Genomic DNA, 7,161 nt, shown 5'->3' on the forward strand with positions numbered 1-7,161 from the left:
ATCAATTAACTGAAGACAAGCCAAGTGTCCATCAATAAAAGAATAAATAAATAAATAAAATTGTGGTATAATTTTTGATAAAATACAATTCAGTAGTGGAAATCAATGAGCTAAAGCTGCAAGCAACAACATTATGAATCCCAGGAATGGAAAGTTTGAGGGGAAAAAGCTAATTGACAAAGAAGACCCTGTGTGATTCGACTTAAATCCTGTTCAAAAACTTGCACAACTAACAATACACACTGCTCACAAAATTAGGGGATATTTTATCGCTTCGTATTAATTTTGAAATATCCCCTAATTTTTGTGTGCAGTATATTAATGCATGATATTAACTTAGGCAGCAAAATTATAATAAAATATGTATTTAACTGGGTACTTGTTATTTTATTTAAAATTTTATTACTTAATTTTAGAGAGAGGAAGGAAGAAAGAGAGAAAGAGAGAGAGAGAGACCTTGATTTGTTGTTCACTTATTTATGCATTCATTGGTTGATTCTGTGTGTGTGTGTGTGTGAGAGAGAGAGAGAGAGAGAGCGAGAGAGAGAGACAGAGTCAGATAGGGACAGACAGGAGGGAGAGAGATGAGAAGCGTCAATTCTTCCTTGCGGCTCCTTAGTTGTTCATTGATTGCTTTCTCATATGTGCCTTGACTGGGGGTGGGGGTTGGGGGTGGAGGTTCCAGCAGACCGAGTGACCCCTTGCTTGAGCCAGCGACCTTGGGCTCAAGCTGGTGAGCCTTGCTCAAACCAGATGAGCCTACACTCAAGCTGGCAACCTCAGGGTCTCGAACCTGGGTCCTCCGCGTCCCAGTCTGATGCTCTATCCACTGTGCCACCGCCTGGTCAGGCCATTGGTTGATTCTTGTATGTGCCCTGACTGGGGATCAAACCCACAACTTTGGTATATTAGGACAATGCTCTAACCAACGGACTTACCTGTCTATATTAGTCCTATAATTAGTCCTATAGTATTATATTAGTCCTATAATATAGGACTGTATTATTTCAAATACCAGACATATTACACATACATATTACATTATACTTATATTTACTTATTCAACTAAGGAGGGCAATAGAGTGATTGTGGCCTTGGACATCCTGTCTCACTCTGAGTAAAAACCAAAATTCTTTCCAAGGCCTACAGGTCCTACATGATCTGACTTCTCTCTCTTACCTTCTTTTCTAGCACGTTACCTTCCACCCTCACAATAGACCCACTAGCCCCTTGCTGTTCTTCCAGTATGCCAGATATTACCCTTCTTAGAATTTTTGTATTACTCGTTTCCACTTCCAGGACACTTTACCCATAATTACCCCTTAATTAACTGCTTCACTTCCTTTAAGACTTTGCTCAAATGTCACTTTCTCAATGAGACTTACCCTGATTATCCCATTAAAAATTGCAACTCGCCCTGGCCGGTTGGCTCAGCGGTAGAGCGTCGGCCTAGCGTGCGGAGGACCCGGGTTCGATTCCCGGCCAGGGCACACAGGAGAAGCGCCCATTTGCTTCTCCACCCCTCTGCCGCGCCTGCCTTCCTCTCTGTCTCTCTCTTCCCCTCCCGCAGCCAAGGCTCCATTGGAGCAAAGATGGCCCGGGCGCTGGGGATGGCTCCTTTGCCTCTGCCCCAGGCGCTAGAGTGGCTCTGGTCGCAACATAGCGATGCCCAGGATGGGCAGAGCATCGCCCCCTGGTGGGCAGAGCGTCGCCCCTGGTGGGCGTGCCGGGTGGATCCCGGTCAGGCGCATGCGGGAGTCTGTCTGACTGTCTCTCCCTGTTTCCAGCTTCAGAAAAAAAAAAAAAATTGCAACTCACACCCCTACACACATACACCCGCAGTCCCTGTGATCCTTCCCTACTTTTGCCCTTAGCACTTGCTGGTGCTCAATCCACAATGTGTTGAAAGGATGGATGGATGGATGGAGGACTAGGTGCCTGGGATCAGAATTGGGATCAGAATAGCACCAAACTTGCAGGGCCAACCAAGCTCTCCAGTCTTACCCCCCAAGGGAGAAAATACTCAGTAGGCTGAAGGACTTGCCACCCTGGGAAAATTCCAAGTCCAGATGGTGGTAGTAGCTTCAGTCCCTGTGAGGTTGGCCAACTCCTCACATAGCAGCAGCACTCCTACACCTGCCTGAGCGTACCAAAGCTTTTTTGCTTCAGTTTTTAAAATTTATTTTTATTTTTTACTTAATTTTTTAAAGAGCAATTTTAGGTTTACAACAAATAGAGAGGGAGGCACAGAGATTTCCCATGTCCCTCCATCCCTCACACATGCATAGGCTTCCCCGTTATGAATATCACTCACCAGAGTGGTACCCGAGATGACCCTCCATTGATACATCACAACCACACAAAGTCCATAATGAGATACATCCCTTAACATACTGTCATACAGAGTATTTTCACTTGCTAACAATCCTCTGTGCCCCACCTATTCACCCCTTCCCTCCACACTCCCAAACCCTGGCAACCACTAATTGTTTTACTGTCTCCATAGTTTTGCCTTTTCCAGAATGTCATATAGTTGGAATCACACAACATGTAGCTTCTTCAGATTGGCTTCTTTCCCTTAGAATACACATTTCAGATTTCTTCTCATGTCTTCTTTTTTAAATTATTTATTTATTTATTCATTTTAGAGAGGAGAGGGAGAGACAGAGAGAGAGAGAGAGAGAGAGAAGACAGAGAGAGAGAAGGGAGGGAAGAGCTAGAAGCATCAACTCCCATATGTGCCTTGACCAGGCAAGCCCAGGGTTTCGAACCGGCAACCTCAGCATTTCCAGGTCAACGCTTTATCCACTGCGCCACCACAAGTCAGGCTTTCTTTTTTTTAATTTAAGATTTTATTTATTGATTTTACAGAGAGAGGGAGGTCAGGGGAAATATCCACTCATTGTTGCTTCACTTTGGTTTCATTGCTTGCTTGTCATATGTGCCTTGACCAGGCAAGCCCAGGGGTTTGAACTGGCGACCTCAGAGTTCCAGGTTAACATTCTATCCACTATGCCACCACAGGCCAAACTTTTTTTCATATCTTGATATCTCATTTTTATTTATTTATTTATTTATTTATTACAGAGACAGAGAGAGGGATAGACAGGGACAGACAGGAACAGAGAAATGAGAAGCATCAATCATTAGTTTTTCATTGCACATTGCGACACCTTGGTTGTTCATTGATTACTTTCTCATATGTGCCTTGACCGCGGGCCTTCAGCAGACCGAGTAACCCCTTGCTGGAACCAGCAACCTTGGGTCCAAGCTGGTGAGCTTTTGCTCAAACCAGATGAGCCCGCACTCAAGCTGGCGACCTCGAGGTCTCGGCATCCCAGTCCGATGCTGTATCCACTGCGGCACCACCTGGACAGGCAGCTCATTTTTATTTACTTTATAAAATTTATTTACTTGTTTATTTATTTATTTAAAAGGGGGGAGGGGGAGAAAGAGACAGAGAGAGAAAAGCATCAACTTGTTCCACTTAGTTGTGCCATTGATTGCTTCTCATCTGTGCCCTGAACAGGGCTTGAACTGGCAATCTCAGCAGTCAAGCTGGTACCCTCAAGATTGAGCCGATGACCCCAAGATCGAGCCAGCAACTCCAGGATCGAACCATTGACCTTGACGCTCTGGATGATGCTCTATTCACTGTACCGCGGTCAGGGCTTTGATAGCTCATTTATTTTTATTTATTTATTTTTTTTACAGAGGCAGAGATAGACAGGGACAGACAGACAGGAACGGAGAGAGATGAGAAGCATCAATCATCAGTTTCTCTTTGCACGTTGCGACTTAGTTGTTCATTGATTGCTTTCTCACATGTGCCTTGACCGTGGGCCTTCAGCAGACCAAGCAACCCCCTGCTGGAGCCAGTGACCTTGGGTCCAAGCTGGTGAGCTCTTTGCTCATGCCAGATGAGCCTGCGCTCAAGCTGGCGACCTCGGGGTCTTGAACCTGGGTCCTTCCGCATCCCAGTCTGACGCTCTATCCACTGTGCCACCACCTGGTCAGGCTGATAGCTCATTTTTAAAGCACTAAATAATATTCCACCAGGTGAGAATGAAAATGATTGATGTAACCTTGTATAGTAAGGGTGAGAGTTGTCAGCAAGAGAGGATTAGAAAAGCATTCTTGGCCCTGGCTGGTTGGCTCAGTGGTAGAGCGTTGGCCTGGCGTGCATAAGTCCCGGGTTCGATTCACGGCCAGGGCACACAGGAGAGGCGCCCATCTGCTTCTCCACCCCTCCCCCTCTCCTTCCTCTCTGGCTCTCTCTTCCCCTCCCGCAGCCAAGGCTCCATTGAAGCAAAAGATGGCCCGGGCGCTGGGGATGGCTCCTTGGCCTCTGCCCCAGGCGCTAGAGTGGCTCTGGTCACGACAGAGCGATGCCCCAAAGGGGCAGAGCATCGCCCCCTGGTGGGCATGCCGGGTGGATCCCGGTTGGGCGCATGTGGGAGTCTGTCTGACTGCCTCCCCGTTTCCAGCTTCAGAAAAATACAAAAAGAAAAAAAAAGAAAAGCATTCTCTTTTTTTTCTTTTTTCTTTTAGGTAAGAAGAGGAGAGATAAGCAGACTCCTGCATGTGCCCTGACTGGGATCCACCTGGCAACTCCATCTTGGGCCAATGCTCGAATCAACCAAGCTATTTTTAGCACCTGACACTGATGTGCTTGGACCAACTGAGCCATTGTCTGCGGGAGGGGAAGAGGGAGAGAAGGGGGAGAGAAGGGCGAGAGGACGAGAAGAGAACCAGATGGTCACTTCTCGTGTGTGCCCGACTGGGAATTGAACCCAGGAAGTCCACATGTGGAGCTGACGCTCTGTCCACTGAGCCACAGGCCAGGGCCAGAAGGCATTCTTGACAGGTTTTAGAGAGGATAAATTGGTACATCATTTTTATAGTAATTTGACAGTTTTAAACATGAATGCTCTTTGATCCAGCAGTTCTATTACAGACAGGCAAACTCGGTCATCTCCTGGGGATTCTCCCATCCCAAGAGCCTGTATTTCCCAGGAGTGTGTCTTTTGCTTTGTCAAGGAAACTTGTTTGCAAGGGCATCAACAAGGAGTCAAAGTTCCTTGAGCTACAACCCAATCCCTGTCTTTTTCTGCTTGTTTATTCATCCTGTACTCAACTCTTATTCCTCCTTCATTTATTCAAACCATATGTTTCAAAGAGGTCTTCCTGACTCCCCTTACTAAAACAGAGCTACCCATCCTTACCGTTTCTTCTTAGAGAATAATCAACAATTAAGGTTGCATGTTTATGTATAAGAATATTTATATAGGGTCTTCACTCCCCTACAGACAAGAGCTCTAGTCCTCTGCAACGTCCCCAGAGCCTGGTACTGGACCTGACTCATTGACACACTCAACTAGGTACTGCCTGTCTGTCCTGAACGTGATCTGGTTTCACCCCAAGGCCAGGGACTCACCCAGAGGCTTGCCCAGAGTGCCACACATGCAGTGAGCAAAGCCCAAGAGCCAGTTATCTTCATCCTGGGGCCTCAGGAGTCAGGTGAGAATAGATGAATTATATAGAAAAGTCCACTAATTGTGGCCATCAATACAATTTGTGACCCAAGCAGAGGTAAATAAATTTGTGGGATGCCTCAATCAGGCTGGGCTTTGAGCTCCACCCTAAAGCCTTCACGGACCTCACTAGGAATCAGTGTCTCCCCACTCTTAGCTCTGGCACCATGAACCTTTTGCTTTCACTCATTTTCCTAAACACATCACATTGCCTGAGAATGATTCTCGGCTGACTCTTCCACTCCCAGTGTACTCGGTTCAGGCGGGCCAGCAAGCTGCTATTATCCCCAATGTCCAGCAGAGGGTGGAGGACAGCGAGGGGCAGGCAGGGAGAAAAGGCGCTAGTGGCAGAGCCCCAATGCCCCAGCCAATTGACCACCACATGTCTCAACATTCTGATCCCTGAGATATTTGCAGTCAAATGCCAGAACAGCTCCCCAACACCCAGAGATGTGTGTCATTGCCAGGGAGAAATAATCTGGCTTTCCAAGCCTCTGGTGGGGTCCTCTGCTGCATGTCTTTTGGTTTACCTGTTAGAAGTATAAACAATTGAAGTCAAAGATGTGAGTTTGAGTCTTACCCCATATGTTAAGTAAGCTACATGACCCTAGCCCTTCTACATCGCAGAGTTCCTATTAATAAACATGGGTTCTAAATACCTTCCCATGATATTGTGAGCAGAGGCAGATCTAGGTTGTATGGAGCCCGAAGCCCCTACAGCTTGAGGGATCTGCCAATGAGGAGTACTGAAGCTTCAGCTTCCAGCTCAACATACCACTGCTTCCTGCAAGAAGCAGAAAATGCCACATTCCCCTTGCCCCTCCTGCTTTGCAGCAAAGATATGGATCCACAATCAAGATCTCACCAATCTAAGGCCATACCCAGGCTGAGAATCAGAAGCCAGCCCCCTCCAGAACCCCTTCCGGCAGCTGACGGCAGCAGTGAGGGTTGCTCCCTCATTGCCAGAGGTAACTGGCACAGCAGTTCTGGTGGCAAGTGTCAGTCCCCACACCAACCCTGTGCCCTAGTGGAATTTGGGGTATTCTATTTGTGAGGTCTCACATCTACTGTCTGGACCTTCCTAAAGGTTTATGAGCTTTTTTTTTTCCCTTTTAGTCATTTTCTGAGCCCTGTGCTTCTACACATCCAGCATCCCTTTGAGACTTCGCTTCCAGAGCTAGGTATTGTGATTTGCAGTTAGGAATCTTACTCGGCTCTCCTCTAGGGCCTGGCCTGGAAGGACCAAGGGAAGACAGAGCCTTCTTTTCCTCTAAGCTCATAGCAAGCCTGAACTAGTTATATTTGCCCTGTGACCTGCCCTCCAAGCACTGATCCTGCTACCAACCTCTTGCTCCACCACCCGCTCTGCCTGGCTTCCCGCCCAGACCTTCCCAGACTTCTCTCCCTCCGCCTTTCCTCCGCACTGCCTCCTTCCAGGCTTATCCAGGCAGCTCCCTAGATTCCACGCTCTGGGCCCAGAGCTCACCACTTCCTGTATCCGGCAGTTGTGGCTCCAGCCATGGCTGCTTGTTCTTCCTATAGGGCAAATAAGATGAAAAAAACCTGACCCATCTTTGTCCCAGTCAGGTCTCTGCAAGTCTGACTCACCTTCTCCTCCCCACTGCAG

Source organism: Saccopteryx leptura, chromosome 9 (assembly GCF_036850995.1).
Source record: "Saccopteryx leptura isolate mSacLep1 chromosome 9, mSacLep1_pri_phased_curated, whole genome shotgun sequence".
Taxonomy (NCBI): domain Eukaryota; kingdom Metazoa; phylum Chordata; class Mammalia; order Chiroptera; family Emballonuridae; genus Saccopteryx; species Saccopteryx leptura.